Below are 26,856 nucleotides of genomic sequence, written 5' to 3'. Positions count from 1 at the left end.
TTACTTCTCAAAGGTTTGTTGGCTGCAGAGTTGGTGTAAACCAAATGCACTATCAGCCTTCTTCCCGCCCCACCTCAGGGCAGCTGACCCCTGATCCCACATGGATGGGCCAGCCCGCCTCATCTGGAAGCCATGCTGCTGTCTGCTGCAGGGCTCTGGGACTGAGAGGAAGCTCAGTGTCCTGAGGGAGAGTGTGAGGTGTGATTCCCTCTGGGCAGGAAGGGTGTGGTCACCTGTGGGGAGGGCTCCAGGTTGTCTGTGTCAAAACGTGCTTCTTTCTCCGATCCCTGAGCAGATCATTATGGGAGTCACATTTTCCTCATCGCTCACATAATGCTGGATGTACGGCCTCAGTAATCCTTCAAACTGATGTGTCTGGGTGTCAATGAGAGACTGATCATTTACATTGAAGAAGGAGATGATTCCTCCGTCGTAGTCTAGGAAGACCCCCACTCGTGTAGGGGGTGTTCTCGGACAGACAGTGATTCTATAGGTTTTGAATGTAAGGTACTGAAGTTCTCTCTTGAGTCCAAAAACCCAGTATCCATTGTTGGGAGACAAAGTTGCATATGTCACCTTCCTGTCCACGTCGTCCCGGCACACTCCCACACACCACAATTCATTATTTCCCACGTCCACCTCCCAGTAATATTTTCCTGCCCGGAATCCCTGAGAAGCCACCACACACTTCCTTGCAAATCTCTTGTCCGAGTAGGTCACCTCCTTCCAAATGTTCCTATAGCACACAGCTTTCTGATCAGAAATATAGAGCTGGGGGTGAGCCGTGTCTGGGTCCAGAGTCACCTCCACTGGGGTGCGGTGGGGGAGAGAGATCATGAGTTACTGAGGAGGGACCTGGGCTGGATGCAGACGTCACCCCCTCCCAGTGCTGACTGGCTCAGTGTGGGATCAGGTGAGGTCCCACAGCCAGAGGCTCCATCACACACAGCCCCTGACACTCCCTCATCATCAGTGGGGCCCTGGGCCTCCCCAATGCCTGGAGATGCCCCACTGTGAGGTCCTAACTCCCGTATATCACCACAGCCCTAACACTATACCTCCAAGTAAGTCCACTGTCTGACTTTGTGAGACCTCAATTATCCCCTGGAACCAGCTCCCTCCCATTCTGAGTTCTGTCCAACTTCGCATTCTTCCCCTCAGTCCATCCCCTTGGCCAGTCACCAGTGTCCTCAATTCCCTGGAGCTTAGCCTCTGACCCCTAACCTGGGTGACCCAGCCCCCTGCCCTCTTCCCTCCTAGTCCTGGGCCAAGAAATGAGTCTGGGGCAGTTGCCCCCTGGGGTCTATCCGGGCATCACAGATTTATAATCTGCAGTCCAGTGGGTCTCAGTGTTCCTGTTCTTCCTTGTCTGTCTCTGGTCAGCTCCCTTTGCCATGCCCACCCGCGGCTGTCCCACTGTCACCATTCAGGCATTGGTACCTGCATATTTCCGGGCCTCTCTCAGCTCTGAAAACAAGCAGACAGAGCAAGAGGGTCAGTGCTCAGGTGGAGAGCAGGAGGCAGGGAGACAAGAGACCAGGGTGGTTATCCTTTGTGGGTGTCATGGGTCCACCAGATCTGCTGAAAGCCATGGGGTTCTCTACAAATACACCTCCCCCAGCATCTGCAGACAGTTTCAGGGACCCCATCACAAGCTTGTCTCTGCAGAGACCCATGGCTTCAGGTCTCAAGATTCATGAACTATGGACTTGTAACGAGAAATAATGGGGGTGGAAGGAATAGCTTCTCTCACCTGCCCCTCCATGCTTCCTTCTCCAGTCTGAAAACCAAAAACACAGAAGAAGCTGAAATCACAGAACAGGAGCCCAGAGAGAGTGTGAGAGGAAAGCTCTACGGCACTCTTACCCAGTTTCCTGGTGTTTCCATGACACAAAAAGAATATTCTGGGCTGATATAAGCCTGGAATTTTTGTCTGAAACTAATGAGCCAGGTAGGAGATTAAGGAAGTCTCCTCACAGGCTCTTCCCCATTCTGGGTCCACACCCTCAAAGAGCTCATGAAGTCTATGGTTCCTCTCCCCACAGAATGTACCAACAGGCAAAATGTGCAGACAATTTATAGGGGATTTCAGGATCCCAATGACCATCCTAACCACCCTATCTGTGTGAGCATAATTCATTAGTCAATGGATGGGGGTTGAACCAGCTGCTCTCATTGGCATGCACAATGCTTCCCATCCAGTCTGGAGCCCAGACAGCCCCCAGGTGGCTCAAACTGGGGAACAGGAGGGACCCAGGGGAACGGTGGGGAAGGCTCAGAACATAACAAGACACTTACTCAATTCTGCCCAGGTTTCCCCTGAAACAGAAACAGAATATCCATTGGTGAACACAGCAGTTTTTAAGATACACACACAGCCTTGGCTCATTGTTCAAAGGGATGAGCTTCAGGAGAATGATGGGGTTCTTCTAGAACTCTCCTTTTGTGCCCCCATCCCCACACCCCTATAGTGAACATCTCTATCTGGGGTAAAAGAAGACATCAGGAACATTCATGCTGAAGGGAGGGGCTGACACGTGGGGTCCTGTGGAGGTGGAGATAGAGGTTATCAGGGAGAAGAGAAGGTGAGATGCAAGAGAAGCTGGAAGGTTCTCAAGGGTCAGTATCATCTCCAAGGAGGAAAAAACTAGTTCTTGGGGTAAAATCTGTTGTTTAAACTGAATATCGTTTCACCTTGTTGTCTTCACCTGTATTTCTTCTGTTATGAAGTCTTTTCAAATACATTGAGATGGTTTTTTTTGCTGGAGTCTTGTTGATGTTAGAAATTTATATCAGCCCTACAGATAGTGAAAATCATTCTTCCCCTAATTCTGGGCACTCTGTGAGGAAGATGGGCCTGGTGGGGCTGGCATTTCCTAAAGGAGCCATTTCTGGCCAGCCTGGAGTGGGGCGAGGACTGTGGTTGCTGTGGCCCAGGTGATGGGGTCCTGGAGCCTGGGGCTGGAATAACAGACCCGGGAGGCGTGTGGGAGGAAACCTGATCCCTGCCTTGCTGGAAGCATGAGTAAGCCACGGGCCCCTGCTTCTCTCTCTCACTTACCATTCAATTTGTAGAAGTAAATTATCAGACCAATGACACCAACACACAGGACGGAGAGGAATACTCCCAGTAAAATAAATCGCTTGCGCCAGGATATGGCCTGGAAAATCACCTCTGAAAAACAGTTCCACAGACCCCTTAGATACCACTGAACAGTAAAAGCAGTTTGATTCTCATTTAAGAAATCATCTCATACCCCAAGATTGAAAAGATAGTTTTCTATCATTTCTTCTCCATGTTTAAAGCATTGTACTTCTTCATAATTCTTTCTCCATCTGGATTTTATTTTTGTATATAAAATGTGGTAGAAATTCAATTTTATTTTCTTTTAAATAGATAACAACTGTGCCGGCATCATTTATTTGAATGGACTTTCCTTCACCTGCTATTACATGCAGTGTCGCTTCTATTTTATACATCTTCATAAGAGTTTGCAAAGCTTTTATTAGATATATAAAAATTATTAAAAGACACTAAGAACAATTGAAATAAGCAAAGGAGTGTAACTTCTTACAGGTAACAAGAGGCAATACCATTTATTCCAGAATTGATCTATAGATTCAATATAACTCTCTTGGAAGTTTCAATATAGTTTCTTTGAACTAAACAAGTTGATTCCAAATTTATGTATCTGTATCTGTGAAACTTTGTAAATATTTCATGTGTGCTTCAAAATAGTGACATTTTAACACTCATTCTATTAGATCAGTACTGTTAATTTGTATATTAAATATTCTACAATCTTACTATATCAACTTATTTAATCCATTTTAGAACTCACAATATTTCAATTTACTCCTATATTTCTATTGATATTTCCTTAATATATGTTGAGATATACTGTAAAGTGCATACATATTTATATTTCTTATAGCTTTCTAGTGAATAAACTTTTTATGTTCTCAAATAACTATCCTAATAATGTTTTTCATCCAAGACATTTTCTTGACACTAATATATCTATAATTCCTTTAGTTAACATTTGTCTGCTATGCGTTTTCTATTTTTAAAATGTTTCAGTGAATAGCTCATTGTATTACAGTTTCTCTAAGAATTGCAACAGTTGAGATTTTTAACATCCAGTCTGACATTCTTTGTCTTTTAACTGGCAAATGAACTCCTTTTACGTTGATTTTGATTGCTGACATATTTGGGTTTACACTATACACTCATAATAGGATAATAATAATTATCCTAGTATTTTTAAATACTTACTGAAATTATCCAATTTTCATTATATTTCACAGAGCAATGTTTTAGTATTTATTTAGAAGTATTTTCTTCAATGAGCAAACATTCTTTTTCTCCTCTTTCCTCAAGTCAGCTTTCATAAATCTTGTGTGTGTTGATTTTGGATCATGAGGCTGCATCATGAAGATGATCAGGAGATGAAGAAAATATTTGATTCTGCTCCTCTGCAGTTGTAAACAATTGTTTCCACATAATCAAATGTTATTCTATTATCTTCTTTCTCATAGACTTTGAGTTTCAAAACTAATTATTAAAACTGGACAATACTGCACAACAACCCTGAGATAAAGGCTTCTGTTCTCCCTCTGGGCTACACAAACAGGCACCCTCCCCCACTCCTCCTCCTCCCCACTCACCTCTTATCCATACCCTGGATTCCACCTCTGGGCTCTGGTCAGAGTACTGGATAGAACATGATAAGCTCCCAGCATTTTCTTGGACTACAAGGGAAGTCTCCACATCAAACAGGCCACGTCTGTCTGCATTCACCTTTGAGTCTGAGGGTAAATGATGTTCTTGTGGGTCTTTCCACTTCACTGTGGGCTGGAGAAACCAGCCTGAGGACTTGCAGAGCAGCTGGAGGCCTCCATCAACATATCCCATGATAGAAACCAGAGGAGCTGAGCCCAACGCTGGGGAGAAAACAGGAAAGGGATGAAAGCAAAGATCATGTTCCAAGGCCACAGAAGTTCTGAGCCAGATTGAAGAATTCATAGAAATAACACATCCCACATTTCCTTTCTCCCTCATTTTCTCTCACAGACACAAACACACTTATAACACTGCTTTAAGCCCTTCCAATAGTCTTTGTTCAATTAACATACATTTAACAACTGCTATATACCTGCATATTCCTAAACTCTGCATATGATGTGAATAAGACAGAGCTGCTTTTAATGAGGAACTATTCAGGAGCTCAGCTGGGAAAGAGAGAACTGAACTGCCAGCTGTTAGATCAGCTAATTAAAGCAACAATGAGCCCAAATCAAATAGCAATGAAGCCTTTCATCATTTACTGTCCTCGTATATTCACACGATGACTCCTCCCTCCTCCATTTCCCCCATGAATTGGAGTGCTAGTCTAAGGTCAAGTGTATCTGTGCAGAGGAGCAGGTTGTGTCACTATTGAGAGTGCTCTGAACAAAAGACTTCAACAATTTCATGGACTCTGAGGTTGGGAAGTGGGCGAGGGAAGGCTTGTTTTGGAAAGTTACAGGGTACTGAGTCAGAGTTGGGAAAAATGTCTTCAAGGTTTCCCCCTCCTTTTCCTGATAAGAAGACCTTGACAGCGGCACTTGAAAAAGACTCTGCCCCAGGCCTCAGACAGAGAGACATAGGAATTAAGTCACCTGGGCTAGGAATGCAAATACCTGTAAGAGAACAAACTGGCAGGGGCAGGGGAGTCGTTGACTACACCTCCTCAAGATACTGAAGGTATTGGTTGTGCACCAAGTCTAGTGTGGTGTGGGCAGCTTTTTCTTTTGAAGCCTGTCAAGTAAAGACTTTGTAATTGCCTATGGTCAGGTCTTAAAAATCAGTAGGAGGGGCGGGCCAGTGGCTCAGGTGATTGGAGCTTCGTGCTTCTAACTCCGAAGGCTGCCGGTTCAATTCCCACATGGGCCAGTGGGCTCTCAACCACAAGGTTGCCAGTTCGATTCCTCGAATCCCGCAAGGGATGGTGGGCAGTGCCCCCTGCAACTAAAGATTGAACACGGCACCTTGAGCTGAGCTCCCAGATAGCTCAGTTGGTTGGAGTGCGTCCTCTCAACCACACGGTTGCCAGTTTGACTCCCGCAAGGGATGGTGGGCTGCGCCCCCGTACAACTAGCAACGGCAACTGGACCTGGAGCTGAGCTGCGCCCTCCACAACTAAGACTGAAAGGACAACTTGAAGCTGAACGGCACCCTCCACAACTAAGATTGAAAGGACAACTTAACTTGGAAAAAAGTCCTGGAAGTACACACTGTTCCCCAATAAAGTCCTGTTAAAAAAAAAAAATCAGTAGGATTTTCACCAGGAACCAGACTCTCAGAACTCACTAACTAAATAGGGAGAAAAGTAAACAAATATATTTCATTGTGAAAAGTGCAACTATGGTTGAAAAGGAGGTCAAAGAGGTAGTGACTGTCAGGAGAAGTCACACCTTCCTAGAGGTGACATTTGTACCCTTCTGTGACAGATCGAGGGGAGTTTTATAGGTGGACAAGTGAGGAAGAGGGAGAAGCATGCCAGACAGAAGGTCAGGTAGATACCAAGGTATAGAAAGCAGACATGAAAGCTCACCTGACAACAGCAGACCAGGGACCTGAGTGGTAAACTTAAACAAGGTGATTGCCTACTGAAATTGAAGCTTCAAATAGGATTCAGGGTCTCATCACATAACAGCCAAAATGTTCAGTTTCAATTAAAAGTTACCACCATAGTGCAGCCACTATGGAAAACAGTATGGAGGTATCTCAGGAATCTGAAAAGGGAACTACCCTATGATCCACTAATTCCACTCCTAGGCATCTACCCCGAGAAATCCAAAACTCCAATTCAAAAATCTGTATTCACTCCTATGTTTATTGCAGCACTTTACACAATAGCCAAGATATGGAAACAACCAAAATGCCCATCGGTAGATGACTGGATTAAGAAGCTGTGGTACATTTATACAATGGAGTATTACGCAGCCATAAAGAAGAAAGAAATCTTATCATTTGCAGCAACATGGTTGGATCTAGAGAACATTATGTTAAGTGAAATAAGTCAGAAAGAGAAAGACAAGTACCATATGATCTCACTTATATATGGAATCTAAAGAAAAGACTATGTGAATGAACTAATCAGAGACAGTTTTGGGGACGCAGAGAAAAAACCGAGAGTTGTTAGATGGGAGTGTGGGAGGGGGTTGGGGATAAGGGGAAAGGTGAAGGGATTTGGAAGCAGCTGGTAACCACAAGATGGCCTCAGGGTTTTTTTGAAAATTAATTTGGGGAAGGTATTCTATAATGTTGTAAAGATTTTGTTGGGTATCCAATGGACATGCGTCCTATTTGGGAGACCACCTCAGGGATACTGTGGATACCTGATCATGGCATTGTACACCAGAAGCTAAACATTAATGAATGCCAACTATAATTTTATATATATAATGTGATGGTTCAGTGTGAGGTCGGAGGGATAGTGGATGGGGGGAGGGGGGTTCACAGGATGAGGGATATAAATGATGAACGTCTAAGTATTACCTTGTTTTGTACACCTGAAACTAATAAATAAATAAATTAATTTAAAAAAAAAGAAGCTGTGGTACATTTATACAATGGAGTATTACGCAGCCATAAAGAAGAAAGAAATCTTATCATTTGCAGCAACATGGATGGATCTAGAGAACATTATGTTAAGTGAAATAAGTCAGAAAGAGAAAGACAAGTACCATATGATCTCACTTATATATGGAATCTAAAGAAAAGACTATGTGAATGAACTAATCAGAAACAGTTTTGGGGACACAAAGAAAAAACCGAGAGTTGTTAGATGGGTGTGGGGGGGGTTGGGGATAAGGGGAAAGGTGAAGGGATTTGGAAGCAGCTGGTAACCACAAGATGGTCTCAGGGTTTTTTTGAAAATTAATTTGGGGAAGGTATTCAATAATGTTGTAAAGATTTTGTTGGGTATCCGATGGACATGCGTCCTATTTGGGAGACCACCTCAGGGATACTGTAGATGCCTGATCACTGCACTGTACACCAGAAGCTAAACATTAATGAATGCCAACTATAATTTTATATATATAATGTGATGGTTCAGTGTGAGGTCGGAGGGATAGTGGACGGGGGGAGGGCGGTTCACAGTGTGAGGGATATAAATGATGAACGTCTAAGTATTACCTTGTCTTGTACACCTGAAACTAATAAATAAAAAAAAAAAAAAGAACTTATTCTATTGCCCTTACTCAGCAGTTTTCATGGAGTGCTCTGTAAGTGGAAAAAACATTTGTCATTTTTGGACAGATTCAGAATAAATAAAATACAGAACTAGGGTAAGGTGCGTGGAGTTTAACATCCAAAATATTCAAAGTTATGTTGTTGCTGATGTGTACTATGTAGTTAAGCCTGCCATGGTTGCAGGTGTACTAAACACGTACAGACTTTTCTATTTTTGGAATTATTCCCTAAACTGTACAGCATAACAAAGGGTTTATATAACATTAACATTGTTTTACATAGTATAAGTAACCTAGAGATGATATAAAGTATATGGGAGGATTGCATAGTTTATATGCAAATACTACGCCATTTTATATAACAGAGTTGACCATCTGTGGGTTTTGGTATCCACGGGTGTCTGGGAACCAATCTCCTTTGGATATGGAAGGATGACAGTAATCTAATTTCTCCCTGGGAGTGTTATGACTTTTATGTATAACATGGCTTATTTTCATTTCTTTTAATAATTGAGACTTAAGGTACACTCATAGTGGAAAAGATGGATAAGAGGAACTTGCATTTCCTTCCTGGAACCTGGTATGTTGTACTTTCTTGCATAGCATTTCCAAGTGATAAAATGAAGTGAAGGTCCTGGCAATTGATCTTTTTCTCTTCCTTTGTATATGTTTAGAAGTTCTTATATAAAAATAAAATGAGAAAACTGGTTAAAGTATAAAAAAAAAAAGTTACCCACCATAGGAAGAAACAGAAAGATGTTATCTTATATGATACTAGACAATTGACTCATGCCAACACAGAGACAAATGAGATTGGAATTATCTGACAAAGACTTTTCAATAGCTATCATAAAAATGCTTCAACAAATGCATTTTTGAAAACAATGAAAAATAGAACACCTCACCAAAACATAGAATCTATTTTTAAAAAGAACCAAATGGAAATTATATAACTGAAAAAAAATAACAAATAAAAAACTTACCTAATGGGCTCAGTACTAGAATGGAAGTGACAGAAGATAGAATCAGTGAACATGTGGATAGATGAATAGAATTTACCAAATTTAGACAATAGAAAGAAAATAGTATATTTTTTAAAGCATACCACCATCCCTCTCTCCCCGGACCTTTGGAAACTTAACAATATAGCGAACATTTGGCACATCAGCGTCCCAGAAAGAGAGGAGAGGGATAGGAGGACTGAAAAAGTATTTGAAAAAATGATGGCTGATCAACTCCCATATTTAGTGAAAAGCATAAAACAACAGTTTCAAAAAACTGAGCAAATACCAAATAGGAGAAACCCAATGAAATTCACACTAATATCAATAAAAATTAAATTTCTGAAAACTAAAGATGAAGAAAAAATCATGAAAGCAGCCAGTGAGAAAGGATAACTACATGTGTAGAAATATCCATTTGAATGATAGCAGATTTCTCATCAGAAACATTGAAAGCCAGAAAGTATCACAACATGTTTTAAGTGATAGAATGATAGTCAACAGGAAATCCTATATCTGGGAAAATTGCCCTTCAGAAGGAAAAATCAGTACATTCTCCAATGAAAGAAAATTAGAGAATTTGTTGCTAGGCAACCTAGCCTTAAAGAATGGTTAGTGTATAGCATAGGGAATACAGTCAATAATATTGTAATAACTATGTGTGGTATCATGTGGGTGCTAGATTTGTTGGGGTGATCACTTCGTAAGTTATATAAATGTCTAACCACTAAGTTGCACACCTGAAACTAGTATAATATTGAATAGTTATTTTAAAAATAAATAAAACATAAACTAGGAAAAAAGAATGGTTAAGGAAATTCTTCAAGCCAAAAAATAATAATAATAATAAAAATTCATAAAAGAAGTCATGTTAGAACATTAGGAAGGAAGAAAGAAACAATGACGAGATCAAAAATAAAATAGATTATCCTCATGAGTTTTGAAAATTCATTTGATAGTTGAAACAAAGCAAAAGTATAAACTATCTGATGTGGTGCACAAGGCAATGTTATTTCAAACTGTGCAGGAAAAAGTAAGTAAGGTTTCCACATTTTTTTTAAGGCAACAAAATGTCAATGCCAGTAGATTGTGATAAAATATTTAAGTATGTTGTAATATCCAAAGCAACTGCTAAGAAAACTGTACAAAGTAATATGTTCAAAACATTACAATTACTCAAGTTGGAATCCTAAAAAAAATGTTCTCATAACTCAGAGTCAGAGAGAGAGAGAGAAACAAATGAAGGAGATACAGAGGAAGCAAGCAGAAACAAACGTCATATGTAAGCCCTAAAATGTCAATAACTACTTAAATGTTAATTGTCTTAATTAATTAATTAATTAACCAATTAGAAGTTGAAATTGGCAGAATAGTTTTGTTTTTTTTAAAGACCCAAGTAACCAGAGGGTAAGGGGGGAAGGTGGCAGATGAGGGTAAAGTGGATCAAATATATGGTGATGGAAGGACAACTGACACTGGGTGGTGAACATACAATGTGATATATAGATGATGTATTATAGAATTGTATACTTGAATCCTATGTAAATTTACTAACAATTGTCTCCCCAATAAACTTTAATTAAAAAAAAAAGACCCAAGAATAAGCTGCATATAAGAAACTCATGTCAAATACAATGACATATGTAAGCTGAAAGTAAAAGGATATCAATAAATAAACATACATACTGTTGGTGGTCACCCTCCAAGAACAGGATGGCACCTTTCCCCCACCCCCACCTCACTCAAAATTTATACAGATGTCAAGAATGATGACATCATATATGTACCAAAAAGATATGATAATGTTTATTACTCAGATAATGAGCCTTTCTGGAGAGACAGAGCAGGCCCCCAAGAATATCTGAAAATGGCATAAGAAGGCAGAGATAGGAGACTGGCTTGTTTTTTTACTGTGGTTAGAGGGACAATCTGAGGTAAACTTTTCTTCACATGTCGGGCAAGGATTCCATGATTTGAACGCCTCACTGAAACCAAATGAGGGAGTATCAAGTCTTTCTCATCAGCTTGCTCAGATGTGGGGCAAAACAGGAAGGGGAAGTAGTATGGGTTAAGAACTTGTCAGCATTAAAACGTCAAAAAATAGAGTCAGATATTTATTACATATACATGCAAATATTAATTTTTTAAAAACAGAGCAGCTATATTAATATCAAATGAAGTATATTTCAGAAGAAAGAAAATTACAAGAGATAAAGACAGACAAAACACAATGAAAAAAATTATGAATACACCAAGACAATGTCACAATCCTAAATATGCATGCGTCTAACAAGTTTTTTTAAAAAAATGAAGACAAATTTTCAATTGTAGTTGAAAATTTTCAACACCCACTCTCAGGAATTGATAGAATTATTCATCAGAAAAATCAGAAAAGACACAGAATTTCTGAAAACACTCAACCAACAGAATCTAAATGAGATATATTTCTAACAACAGCAAAAGACATATGCAAGGGCCAATGAAACATCACCAAAATAGGCCATATCTTGGCCCATGAACAAACACTAACAAATTTGAAATACAAGTGAAATTATACACAGTATGAATGATTTTCCCAGACAAACAAATCTGAGGGAGTTCATCACCACTAGACCTGCCTTACACAAAATGCTGAAAAAATTTCCAGCTGAAATAAAAAGATGCTTATTAGCTACATGAAAACATATAAAAGTATGAAGCACACTGCTAAAGATAAATATATACTTAGATGTACAAAACTTTAATTCTGCAACAGGATGGTGTGCTAACCACTTAATTATAATATAAAGGATGAAGGAAAGAAGTATTAAAAATAACTATAGCTGCTATAATTTGCTAATGAGTAAATAATATAAAAAAGAAGTAAATTGTGACATCAAAATACAAAAGAAGGGATTTCCAGTCAAGATGGTGGAGTAGGTTAATGCTGTGCTTACCTCTTTTCACAATCACATCAAAATTACAAAATTACACCTGAAGTCTAGCTGAACAAAAGTCCTATAACTACGAAGAGTGCCAAGTGGGTACTAGACTAGCTGGAGGGAATCACTTGTTAAATTTTATAAATACCTAACCATTATGCTTTATACCTTAAATTAATATAAAATAATATTGAATGTCAACTGTAATTCAAAAATTAAAAGGGGGGAAATGGAGGGGAAAATGCAAAAAAGGGGGTATAAAAGGGTGAAGCTTTTGGAGGTGATTGAAGTTAAGTTGCTATCAGCTTAAAATGGATTGTTTTGTCTATGAGATATTTTATATAAATCTCATGGTAACAGCAATGCAAAAACTTAGAAGGTTCTCAAAAGACAAAAAGAAGGGAATCATAGCATACTAGCATGGAAAATCTCCAATTCATAAAGACAAGCAGCAAGAGAAGGAAAAAAAGAACAATGAAACTACAAAAGAGCTGAAAAGAAATAAGATGGTACTAGTAAGTCCTTATATATCAATAATTACTCTACCTGTAAATGGACTGAATTCATCAATCAAAAGGCACAGAGTAGCTGTATAAATAAGAACAGCAAGACCCAACTACATGCTGCTTACAGGAGACTCACTTATGCTTTAAGAACACACATAGGTGCAAATTGAAGAAATAGAAAAAGATATTGCATGCAAATAGAGACCAAAAGGAAGCAGAGATAGTTAGGTCTATATCAGACAAAATAGACTTTAAGCCAAGAACAGTAATAAGAGACAAAGAAGATCATTATATGATGATTAAGGGGTTGATTTATTAAGAATATATAACAATCATAAATATACACATGCAACATTAAAGCACCTAAATACATTAAGCAAATATTATCAGATCTGAAGGGAGAAATAGACAACACAATAATGGTGGGGGACTCCAATACACTCCCCTCAGCAAGAGGAAATCAGAAAGAAAATCAATAAGGAAACATTAAATTTGAACCATGCATTTGATCCAATGAACCTAAGAGACACTTAGAGAACATTCTATCCAACATCAGCAGAATATACATTCTTCTGAAGTGCACCGTGAAACATTCTGCAGGATACATCATATAATAGGCAGTAAAATGAGTCATAGCAAATTTAAAAAGACTGAAATTATACCGAGTACAGTGGTACCTCGGTTTTCAAACGTAATCCACGAGTTATGAAACGTTCAAAAACAGCCGAGAGCTAAGCCTCAGGATCTTGCACTCAGCAGAAGCCATGTGACATGTTCGACTTCTGAGTCGTGTTCGAAAAACGAAGCATTTACTTCCCGGTTTACGGCATTCATAAACCAAAATGTTCGTCCATGGAGACATGAAAACCAAGGTACTATTGTATTTATTCCAACTACAGTGGTATGAAACTAAAAGTCAACAAATAGAGGAAAGCTAGAAAATCTACAAATATGTGGAAATTAACACACTGAACAACCAGTGGGTCAAAGAAGAAACCAAAAGAGAAATAAGAAAGAAAATTCAAAACAAAGCAAAATGGAAACTCTACATATCAAAACCTGTGAAATGCTGCAAAAGCAGTTCTGAAGCTAAGTATATAGTGACAAATACATATATTAATAAAATAGAATGATCTAGAATAAACAGCCTAACTTATACCTCAAGGATCTAGAAAAAGGAGAGCAAACTAGGCCTAAAGTTAGCAGAAGGAAGAAAATAACAAAGATCAAAGCAGAAATAACTGAAATAGAGACCAGGAAATAATAGAAAAAAATCAAAATTAATATAACAGCACATTAAAAGGATCATTCATCATGTCCAAGTGAAGTTTATCCCTGGGATGCATGCGTGGTTCAGCCTACGTGAAATAATAAATGTAATAGACTTATTAATAGAATGAAAGATGCAAAGTATATTACCATCTTAACAGATGCAGAAAAAGCATTTGACAAAATACAACATTTTATGATAAAAACCCTCAACAAATTAGGTATAGAAGGAACATACCTCAACATAATAAAGGCCATATATGACAAACACACAGCTAACATTATACTAAATGGTGAAAAATGAAAAGCTTTTCTCTGAGATCAGGAATAAGACAAGGGCACCCACTCTCACCATCTTATTCAACATAGTATTATAGGTCCTTAATAATGTTTCATTCAAAATCATTTTGTTATAATATTGATGAGAAAAAAAAAAGATTCCCAGCTGGGGCCACTGTCTATGTGGAGGCTGCACATTCTCCCCATATTTGCGTGGGTTTTCTCTGGGTATTCCAGTTTCCTCCCACATCCCAAAGATGTGCACATTAGGTTCATTAGCATGTCTCAATTGTCCCAGTATGAGTGAGTATGGGTGCACACAGCCATGGAATGGGGTCCTGTCCAGAGTTGGCTCCCACCTTACACCCTGAGCTGCTGGAAGAGGATCCAGCCACCTGTGACCCTGAACTGGATTAAGCAGGTTTGTAAATAATTACCTTATCAGTTTATGTCAATCTTTCTTAAATGTATGTATAGTTCACATTTATTTCAAAGCTTAATATTATAAGTGTTTGGAGTCTTTATTTAGAAGTTCAGTGATGTTTTTATGACCAAAAATATGCCATAGGAACTTAACTCTTGTTTATATCAGTTAGCCTATGGTAAAATTCGTTTTGTTATATTGTTTCATTTAAAATCACAGTTTCCAAGAACCAAGTGAGGACTCACTATACTGACAAGGAAGTAAAAGATATTCAAATTGAAACAGAAGAGGTAAAATTGTTATGTGCAGATGATATGATTTTATATATAGAAAATCATAAAGACTAGGCCAAAGTAAAATAAAATAAAAACTGTTTGGAACTAATCAGCTATTGACCTTTAAAAAACAGCCAGATGTTTCTCCAGCAAAATGGGTTTATTTGGAAACAACAAAGAATTGCAATTTGGGACGTGAAGTGTAATGGTAAACCAAACACGAATCCAGAGATGCAAAGGGGAAAAATGTTTTTTTATGGAATGGGAAGAGCAGTTGTAAACGAAGAGTCAGGTGGAGGAAACTGAAAGTTTGAAGTACAGTGACTTTTCATTGGCTGAGTTATGGCTGTCTTCCATTGTCCCAGCTGTTACCCGACAAAGAGGAATCTTTTCTTCCTCCTGCTGAGGTAGTAAAGTAGTAACACTTCCTATCAGAGGTGAAAGGTACATTTCTTCCTGTTGGGTAAGTCATGTGCATTGAGTGACACATTGCTGAAAGTTCTCTATTCTAGCCTTCTGACTCCATTTTAAATAAGGTTTCTGTTCATTAATTTTTACACAAGAAATGCAGTAAAGTTTCATGACATAAATGCAACATAGGGAAATCAGTTGAGTTTCTATACACTAACAACTAAATATCTGAAAAAGAAATAAAGAAAACCATCCCATTAATAATAGAATCAAAAACAATAAAATACTTAGGAATACATTTAGCCAAGGACGTGAAAGACCTCTACAATTAAAACTATAAGATTTTGATGAAAGAAATTGAAGACACAAACAAATGGAAGATAGTCTTTATTTATGAATAGAATTAATATTGCTAAAATGTCCATATTACCCAAAGCTATCTATATATTTGATGCAACCCCTATCAAAATTCCAATGACATTTTTTACAGAAATAGAAAAAAAAAATCCTAAAATTTGTGTGGCTAGATATGGTGGCATGAGGTGAGCCACTTAAAACCTCCCCTGGAATTTACAACAAATTGATCAGCTATATTTCTACAAACAACTCCCTGCACAGCAGACAGGCAAGACTAAGAGACACACAATTGAAATCATCTAAAAGTGGGCAAATTGGGAGAGCAGGGGAGGAGAGAAGGGGGAAGTAGGGAGATGCTGGCCAAGCTGCCGAAGGACGCAGACCGGAGCTCCCAGCTCAGAGCTTCCTGCATTCTGGAGCTATAGCAGTCACAGAAAAGGGAAGAATTTGGACTTCTCCTGTTCCCCTTATGGCCCACAGTCCCACCTGAGGGATGAGCATACAACATGGCTGAATCCACTGTTCATGGCAGAGACCCTGGAGAAAAGACTGAGGAAAGAAGGGTGAAAACAGTGGTTTAAGCCCTCATTGCTGAACAGAGGGTGAATGGCATAGTCACGGAGCCTAGCCACCCCCTCCCTACCCTCCCAGAGCTCGCCTTGCCCCCACCTGCCCAGTGCTACAAGCAGAACAGTAGCAGTGTCAAATCAGAAGAACAGAATACTTTCAGTTCTGAGAACTGTGGACCGCAGACACAGATTCACAGACCAACTAGTTTCGGCAAAGGGGAGGGAGCTGCGGAAGCTGGACCAGCTGTGCTGGTGGTCGCAGCCATTGCTCAGAGCCACCTCTCACAGCCCAACCACCCCTGCCCCCACCTATCTGGGTGGATCCCTGCAGGGGTAAACAGAGCCACAGAAACACACAGGCCCTGAAACTGGTGCAGGAAGAGCTTTGGAACTTCAGACGCTCTCCACATCCCCCCACGGAGGCAGTGCCTGAAACCCAGGCAACATGCTCACAGAGGACAAGCCCACCTTCCAGGGAAACCCCCACCCCCTATTGTGTGAGAAACTGGAACAGTGCAGAGAAAATATAACATACAGCATGAGAGAGGATAAAAGGCTGCAGTCAGAGAGAAAATAAAACATTCCACCAACACCTACTGGAAAGCAAAAGAAAGACCTCTTCCAATCAACCTGTTGCAGAACCCACTCCTGTAGATGCCCAGGAAGAGAAATAATAATCCATCATTGCCATGAATAACCAAGGTAACAAGGCAGCTCAGAAAGACAATGAAAAGTCTCCAGAAAATGAACTTAAAGACATGGAAATATGTGACTTAAATGACAGAGAATTCAAGATTGCAGTTCTGAAAAAACTCAATGAGATGCAACAAAACACAGAAAGCCAGTTTAATGAACTCAGAAACACAATCAAAGAACAACATGAACATTTTACCAAAGACGTTGAAAATTTTATAAAGAACCAAATAGAACTTCTGGAGATTGAGAACTCAATAAAAGAAAAGAAGAATGAAATAGCAAGCTTAGGTAATAGAGCTGACCAAATGGAGGAAAGAATCAGTGACATCGAAGATAGAAATCTGGAAATGACACATATGGAAGAGGAGAGAGACTTGAGACTTAAAAGAAATGAAAGAAGTTTACAAGAACTTTCTGACTTCATCAGAAAGAGAAACATAAGAATAATAGGTATACCAGAAGGAGAAGAAAGGGAAAAGGGAACTAAGAGTGTATTCAAACAAATAGTTGGCAAGAACTTCCCAAACTTGTGGAAAGAACTGGATCCTCGAATTCAAGAAGCAAATAGAACACCTAATTACCTCAACCCCAACAGGCTTTCTCCAAGGCACATTATATTGAAGCTGTCAGAAATTAATAACAAAGAAAGAATCCTCAAGGCAGCCAGGGAAAAGAAGAAGGTAACCTAGAAAGGAAAGCCCATTAGATTATCATCAGATTTTTCAGCAGAAACTCTACAAGCCAGGAGGGAGTGGAACCAAATATTCAAACTATTGAAAGAGGTAAATTATGAGCCAAGAATAATATATCCAGCAAAGATATCCTTTACATATGAAGAAGGAATAAAGACCTTTCCAGGCATACAGAAGCTGAGGGAATTTTTCTGACACATGACCTTCACTACAAGAAATACTGGAAGAGGCCATTAGACCTGAAAAATAAAAAGCAAAAGAATACAAAACCATGAGTAGTATTACAAACAGGCCAGACTGGCAAAAAATGACAAACCCTACACCAAATAGGACACTACACTTAAAAATAACATACAGGGTTAAGAAGAAAAAATAAAAGGAAAAAGACAACTTGGTATTCAGCGCATAAATCTACTCACAGCATAAATAGTAATAATTTGTGACAACAAAAACATAAAAGAGGAGAGAGTAAAGGTCTGAACCAGCAAAAGGGAATGGAGAAAGGAAGAATGTTGAAGAAAATATTATACTTTAAATATTAAATTTTCTCTTACATAAACTTAATGATAACCATTCAACAAAAGGCAGAACTGAAATATATAACATAAAAAAAAAGAAGAAACAGAAAAATCATGGAATACCTCCACACTGAAATAATAGACTGCAACAAAAAAGCAGAGAAACAATGGAGACACAGCCTTATCAGAAAACCAGAGATAGAATGATAGGAAAGCCTAATATCAATAATCACCCTAAATGTAAATGGAGTGAACTCACTAATAAAAAGGCAGAGTATTAGATTAGATCAAAAAACTAAACCCAACCATAAACTGCTTCCAAGAGATTCACTCAACTACAAGGACAAGTATAGACTCAAAGAAAATGGGTGGAACCTGACCCTTCAAGCAAATGATATTCAGAGAAAAGCAGATGTAACCATACTGATTATCAGATGATACAGACTTCAGGATAAAAAAGGTAACAAGAGAGAAAGATAGATATTTCATAATGTTACAGGGGACTATTCGACAAGAAGACATCAATATTTATGTCCCCAATCACGGAGCACCGAAGTACACAAAGCAACTATTAACAGAGCAAAAGGGAGAACTTGACCAAAACACAATTATAGTAGGGGACCTAAATACATCATTGACAGCTATGAATACATTATCCAAACAGAAAATTAATAAAGAAATATCAGTCCTAAATGACACATTAAATGAAATGGACATAATCGACATTTATAGAGCATTATATCCTAGAAATCAGACTATACATTCTTTTCTAGTGTACATGGACCATATATTGAAACACAAACCTAGCTGCTGCAAATTTAAAAAGATTGAAATCATACCAAGCATATTTCCTGATCACAAGGCTTTAAAATTGGATATCAACTGTGAAAAGAAAGCAGGAAAATCCACAAATATGTGGAGATTAAACAACATATTTTTAAAGACTGACTGGGTCAAAGAAGAACTAACAGGAGACATCAAAAGATACATAGAAACAAATGAGAATGAAAATACATCCTACCAAAATTTTTGGAATGCAGCAAAAACAATTTTAAGAAGGAAATTTATATCATTACAAGCCTATCTCAGGAAAGAAGAAAAGGCTCAGATAAATAACGTCATGTTACACCTTAAAGAACTAGAAAAAAAAAAAGAGCAAATAGAACCCAAAGTCAGCAGAGGGAAGGAGATAATAAAAATCAGCGCAAAAATAAATGAAATAGAGAACAAAAAAAATATTAATGCAACAAAAAGCTGGTTCTTTGAAAAGATTAATAAAATTGACAAAGCCTTGGCTAAACTCACTAAGAAAAAAGAGAAAAGACACAAACAAAATCGGAAATGAAAGTGGGAACGTTACCACAAATGTCACAGATCATTATGTCATGGATGATATAAAGATCATCCAAGAATACTATGAAGGACTATATGCCACCAAATTCAATAACCTAGAAGAAAAGAATAGTCCTTATAAACATATAGCCTTCCTAGGCTGAATCACGAAGAACTGGAGAATCTAAATAGTATGAACAACAGTAAGGAAATTGAATCAGTTATCAGAAACCTTTCAAAAAGCAAAAGTCCTGGACCAGATGGCTTCACTAGTGAATTCTACCAAACATTCAAAGGGGATCTAATACCTGTCCTACTCAAACTCTTCCAAAACATAGAAGAAGAGACAATACTCCCTAACTCATTTTATGAGGCCAACATTACCCTGGTACGAAAACCTGCTAAGGATAACACAAAAAAAGAAAATTACAGACCAATATCTCTGACGAATACAGACGCAAAAATCCTAAACAAAATTCTAGCAAAGCAAATGCAACAATGCATTAAAATTGATCACGACCAAGTGGGGTTCATCCCAGGGGCACAAGGATGGTCCAACATATGCAAATCAATCAATGTGATACACCACATAAAATAAAGGACAAAAATCATATGATTATATCAATAGATGCAGAAATAGATGCAGATACAACATCCATTTAACACTTAATAAAATGTGTAGAAGGAAAATACCTTAACATAATAAAGGCCATATATGACAAACCCTCAGCTAATATGAAAATTAATGGTGAAAAACTAAAGCTCTTTGCTCTACGTTCAGGAACACAACAGGGCTATCCCCTGTCACCTCTGCTTTTCAACACAATGTTGAAAGTCACCGCCAGAGCAATTAGGCAAGAGAAAAAATAAAAGGCATCCAAATTGGGAATGAAGAAGTTAAATTGTCACTTTTTGCTGATGACATGATGCTATACAGAGAACCCTAAAGACTCCACCAAAAAGCTGTTAGAAACAATCAATGAATACAGTAAAGTTGCTGGCTACAAAATCAACGTACAAATGTCCATTGCATTCGTATATACTAACAATGAAATCTCAGAAAAAGAACTTATAAAGAATATTCCTTTTGCAATTGCAACAAAAAGAATAAATTACCTAGGAATAAACTTAACCAATAATGTGAAAGACCTATATACTGAGAACTATAAGACATTTTTAAAAGAAATTGAAGAAGACACAAAGAAATGGAAAGACATCCCATGCTCACGGATTGGAAGAATCAACATAGTTAAAATGGCCATATTACCCAAAGCAATATACAGATTTAATGCAATCCCCATCAAAATCCCAATGGCATTTTTTAAAGAAATAGAAGAAAAAACATCAGATTTGTTTGGAACCACAAAAGACCCCGAATAGCCAAAGTAATCATAATAAAAAAGAACAATGCTGGAGGTATCACACTCCTTGACTTCACCTTGTACTACAGAGCCACAATGATCAAAACAACATGGTATTGGCAGAAAAACAAATATACAGACCAATGCAATAGAACTGAGAACCCAGAAATAAAGGCACATAAATATGGACAGATAATTTTCAACGAAAAAAGCCAAAAAACATACAATGGAAAAAAGACAGCCTCTTCAATAAATGGTGCTGGGAGAATTGGATAGCCACATGCAAAAGAATGAAACTGGACTGCTATCTGTCACCAATGTACCAAAATTAATTCAAAACAGATCAAAGACCCAAACATAAGACATGAAAAAATAAACTATGTAGAAACAAACATAGGTACTAAACTTATGGACCTTGGGTTCAAAGAGCATTTTATGAATTTGACTTCAAAGGCAATGGAAGTAAAAGCTAAAATAAATGAATGGGACTATACCAAATTAAAAAGCTTCTGCACAGCAAAAGAAACCATCAACAAAATAAAGAGGCAACCAACGGAATGGGAGAAGATTTTTGCAAACAGTGCCTCCGATAAGGGGCTAATATCCAAAATATAAGGAACTCATACAACTTAACAACAAAAAATCCAATAAAAAAATGGGCAGAGGACCTGAATAGACATTTCTCCAAAGAGGACAGACAAATGGCCAGTAGACATATGATAAAATGCTCAACATCACTAATCATCAGAGAAATGCAAATAAAAGCTACAATGAGATATCACCTCACCCCAGTTAGAATGGCAATCATCAACAAGACAAATAACAAGTGTTGGAGAGGCTGTGGAGAAAAAGGAACCCTCATACAGTGTTGGTGGGAATGCAGACTGGTGCAGCCACTATGGAAGGCAGTGTGGAGGTTCCTCAACAAGTTAAGAATGGAATTACCCTATGACCCAGCAATCCCTCTCCTGGGTATCTCCCAAAAAAATCTGAAAACATTTATACATAAAGATATGTGCGCTCTGATGTTCATTGCAGCTTTATTTACGGAGGCCAAGACATGGAAAGAACCAAAGTGTTCTTCAATAGATGATTGGATAAAGAAGATGTGGTATATATACACAATGGAGTACTATTTGGTAGTAAGAAAGGATGAAATAGTGTCATTTTTGACAACGTGGATGGCTCTTGAGATTATTATGCTAAGCGAAATAACTCAGACAGAAAAAGTCAAGAACCATATGATTTCACTGATAATGTGGTAAGTAAAACTGAAAACAACAAACGAACAAGACAAACAAATAAGAAACAGAAACTCATAGATACAGACAGCAGTTCAGTGGTTACCGGGGTTGGGGGGTTGGGTGAGGGTAAAAGGAATCAAATATTTGGTGATGGAAAGAGAACTGACTCTGGGCGGTGAACACACAATGTGGGATATAGCTAATGTAATACAGAATTGTACACCTGAAATCTATGTAACTTTACTAACAATTGTCACCCCAATAAACTTTAATTAAAAAAAATTGTATATTTGTAAGTAAAAGAAGCCAATCTGAAACTGCTATAGGCTGTGTGATTACAAGTATATAATAATTGTAGAAAAGGCAAAACTATGGAGACGGTAAAAGAACACTGGTTGCCAGAGGTTTAGCAGGGAGGAATAAGTAAGTCAATTATTTTTCTGCAACCCAAAAACTTCTCAAAAAAATAAGGCTAAAAAAAAATACACTAAGCCTACTCTTACCATACAATTCAGCAGTTGCACTCCTGAGTATTTACCCTAGAGAAATAAAAACTTTTGCCTATACAAAGACCTGTACACAAATGTTCATTAAAGCTTTATCTGTAAAAGCAAAAACTAGAAACAACCCTAATGTTCAATGGGTGAATGGCTAAACAATCTTGGTACATCCATACCATGGACTACTGCTCAGCAACAAAAGGCAGCAAGCTATTGATACAGGCAAGCAAGGGCATGGTGTTCAGTGGAAAAGCCAATTTCAAATGTCACATACTGTATAATTGTATTAATGTAGCATTCTAGAAATGACAAAATCATGGAAATGGAGAAGAGATACATAGTTGCCAGGTCTTGGGGAATAAGAAGGGTTGTAAGTAAGGGAGTAACGAGGGGAGTAAGGGGTGTCAGTGGATAAGGAGGGTCAATGTGCCTATGAAGAGGGAGATCTCAGGTCATGGGCTAGGTCTACACCCTAATGTTAATGTCATGTGATTACATAAATCTACACATAGAATGACATGAGGCAGAATAAATAAACAGGGTAAGATCTAATCTCGTAACGAATTGACCTAAGATTTTTAAAATACTCCTCATACAACAAATAGTTCAAAAAGTCCCGGATGGTTCTACCAGACAACTAAGTTATGAGTTCTCTGAAATAAGCAACTGACCTGACACTTGCAGCTCCCAGATGGCCTCCTGGTCATTATTCTGGGAGATGAACCCGCATCCGTAGAGACCAGTGTCTGAGAGAGTGACCTTCTTCAGCCTCAGGGAGACATGGCCCTCCGCTATGGAGTCCTTCAGCAGCTCAGTTCTCCCTCGATAGGCTGGCATCTGCATATGGCGCTGGTCTTTCCCTTCTCTAAAGAGATGCACCACAGCATGGAACTCATCTCTGAAGAACCGCACTTCCATGGCCTCTGCACTTGTCTTAGGAGAGAGGAAGCACGAGAACACTGCGTCCTCCCCAACCACAAGCTGGACAGGCTTGTCTGGTCCCACCACCTGCCACTGGCCTGTGGAAGGAAGCACAAGAGATGACTGAGCAAAGGCCCTGTCAGTGTGTCCTGCTCATGGCTGGCGTGTGCCCAGGGGTGCGACATCCATCTTATCTCCTTTCCAAACCCAGTGACCTGTGTCTGTACATCCCTTACACTCGACAGAGCACTTCCACATCCATTACTTCATTCTGTCTCCACAAAGATCCCGACAGGTGTGTTATTGATATTCCCATTTCCAAGATGAGAACACAATGTCTCAGAGGCTAAGTAAGTTAATGAGGGGCATGAGAGCACTTTCCAAATGCTGACCTTCTGACTGGAGGAGAATCTATACCCACATTCTCTTGTCTCTGCCCATCGGCTTCACCACACACTCACAACAGCCACCTTTCATCTTCTTTGCCAAAAACTAAAGATGTCTCATTTTTCAGGAGGAGAGTATTAACAATAAAATCTCCAGTTTGGGGCAATTTGTTTCCTTCAAGCACATGGTTCCATCTTGTAAACGTTCATGGGTACAGCAAAAAAATGTCTTTATCCATAAGTTAAACCTTTATTCGTGCCTCCTCATTTTATTTACCTACTTGTTCTGCCAAATTCTGGGAGGTATATACAACACTGTGAGAAGGAGATTTTGCAAGTTTTACTTTATACATTTGCTCTCTGGTGAATATCTTTTCCACGGAGTGTGTTTTCATACTTGTGTAACAATTTCTTTTGTCCACTTTGTAATGTTGGGGTAAATGGGGCTTCATTCAGCTTTACCAGCAGGTGTTACCTTTAGTTTGTTTCTATTTTCTGGGTGCAGCTTTACCCTCGTCTTCATTTTGAAACCTTCTTCATCATCTTGTTTGAAATGCGTATTTGTTTTCTGCAAGTCTCCTCTGCCTGACTCTCAGCTCTGTGGGGACAAGGCCTGTCCGTTTGCTCAGCACAACACCCCCACCCTCATGCCCAGCACAGTGTTCGGCTCAGAGCACAGGCTCCACAAAGAGTGGTTCCATTATGTAAGATGAGCACCTTTTTCTCTGCTACTTGCTCATTTGCTAATGATCATGTCAGTAATTTTCCTGCTGTAAATCACACTAATCATTTGTAATGATAAGATTTCTTCTTCACAGAGATCACAAACTTTGGAGGCTCCCTTTATCTTTTTGAGCACATCTCTCGGGTTTGGAATACACATTGATTAATTCACAGGTATGCATTTTTGATATGTGCATAAATAGGTATGTTGTGGAGTGTATACTCAGCAGAGAAAAGAGGGTGATAGCGAAAATTTCCTTTTCAAACACATGGAAATTCCCAAATGATCCCTTATTTTCAAATAAGTAAGTACTTTCATTTTAGCACCCATTATTAATTACATTAAATGTTTTATACATCTTTCTGAAAGATATTTTACTCATGCATTTTGAAAAAGAGTCTTACAAAACAAAATGTCACTTTGCAGCAGAATCTCTGTTCAGCCACTGACCCGGCCTAGCAGACACTGAGTGCTCCCTCTCACCCCACCCTGAGTCCTCCTGCAGTGGGCTGGGCCTGTTCTGCCCTCTGACAGCCCCACCCAGGAGCCTGGACTCTGCTCTCTGCTGAGGGCTTTCTCTGCCCTTTGAAACCTGCTCAGTCTGGTTCAGGGCAGCCTAGAGTGCTGAGAATTGAATAGTAGTGGGGGTACATGTTCCCAGTGTGGGACAGGAGGCAGTGGATATTGGGATGATTCTGGTTTGCCATCTGTGTGGCCCCTCAGTAGGTGTTTCCATGATAGTAACCTGCTCATTGGCACACCCTCTTTTGGTTTCCCTCACGTCCGCTTTCACTCTCTCTAGTCCCTCACTTTTTTCCCCAGAATCACCGCCTCACCAGCCCACCTGCACTCAGTCCCTTGTTTCTGGTCTACTCTGGTCTACAGCTGGCCTGCTGCTGTTGTGCCTTCAGGGCTGTGGGGAGCTCTCGAGCTGAGGGAACCTTTTCCTGGAGAGTCTCTATCCCTCTGTGCAGCCCTTACTGCTACTGTCATTTTCCTTGCCTACAGCAGCTCCTTACACCCTTTACTCCTCTTTCGCCCAGGGGACTGGCAAGGAAAAACTGTGTGTCATTCACACAGGCCCTGAGCTGATGAACGCTGGGCTCTGCTCTATGTACATGAGCTCATGTGATCTCCACACCGGCCTGATCAGTGTGTGATGTCAGCTCCTGTCACAAGGAGCACACGGACACCTGGAGGAGTCGTGAGCCGCAAAGTTCATAAGCAGAGGAAATGAGGCTTTAAAATAAAGACTTCCTGCCTCTAAGGTCATTGCCATGACACCTGCTACCTCTCCAGGAAACAGAGCAGTCAGAGAAAGTCGTCAGAAAATGGATGAGAATGAACTTCAGTGAAAAGTTGTCCTGGGAACAAGACATACAGGTTTTGCTATGGAAATACGGAGAGTGATTTGATTGCCCTTATTTCTCTCTTCTTTTCCATCATCTACACAACAGTCACAGTAGATAAGTGGCAGAATGAACCTGTGCAGACTGGACCTTGTACAGGACGACACAGTCTGTATAGAGACAGGGGTCTGCTCCAGCCTCCAGCTTCTTCTCTGTACTTTATTCAGTTGCTCAACATCCTACACACCAGCCTTTGAGTTGTTCATAACTAGAAGAAGAAAGAAAAGTGGACTTCTTCTCAGACTATGCCAGGTTATAACTTAGTCCTCACTTGAAGATCAGGGCACCTTTCCCCACCCTCAGGTCACGTACCACAGGTGTTTCCCACTCAGCATGTCCACAGCTGGACCATTATCTTTCCCCCAAACATCCTAATCAGTGTCCCTTCTACCCCGGCACCCATGTCAGAACCTGGTGCTCTCCTATAAACCCTGCCTAAACTCCACAGCCCACCAGGAACAAACATTTCATTTATTCACCTTCACATCCTTGGTGTGTCCCATCCCCACTCCCAGGCCCCTCTTCAGCACTCTTTGCCATGAGTTCTGGGCTGTTGTCACAGTTGGCACAGGCCCGAGACCTTCCCGCTGCCCCCTCTTTCCCGCAGCCCCTGGCATTGATAGATGTCAGCCTGGGGCAGAAGTCGGGGAAATGCAAACAAGAAATATACCCCACCCCATTGTGCCGTGGTCATGCAGCTAAAGAACTCAAAGTGTTAACCAACAAGAAGAGAGGCAGACAGAGTCCCGCCTGGAGGCTTACCTGAGCCCAGCCCCAGGAGACTGAGAAGCAAAGTGAGCACGAGGGTCCCAAGGGCCAT

At 39.5% G+C, this 26,856-nt stretch overlaps 1 pseudogene across 1 annotated transcript; it reads right to left on the bottom strand.

Moving 5' to 3' along the window:
• LOC308491964 (butyrophilin-like protein 3) lies at window positions 1-26,856 on the bottom strand (annotated as a pseudogene). Its single transcript has 6 exons — window positions 26,799-26,856; window positions 23,268-23,615; window positions 4,669-4,944; window positions 1,754-1,780; window positions 1,441-1,467; window positions 1-809 (listed from the first exon to the last, which is right to left on the bottom strand). The product of its transcript is annotated as a butyrophilin-like protein 3 (transcript).

The sequence above is a fragment of the Rhinolophus hipposideros genome (genome assembly GCF_964194185.1).
Source record: "Rhinolophus hipposideros genome assembly, chromosome: 23".
Classification (NCBI taxonomy): domain Eukaryota; kingdom Metazoa; phylum Chordata; class Mammalia; order Chiroptera; family Rhinolophidae; genus Rhinolophus; species Rhinolophus hipposideros.
Note: the sequence above shows the minus strand (reverse complement) of the source record. Positions and strands in the feature narration are given on the sequence as shown.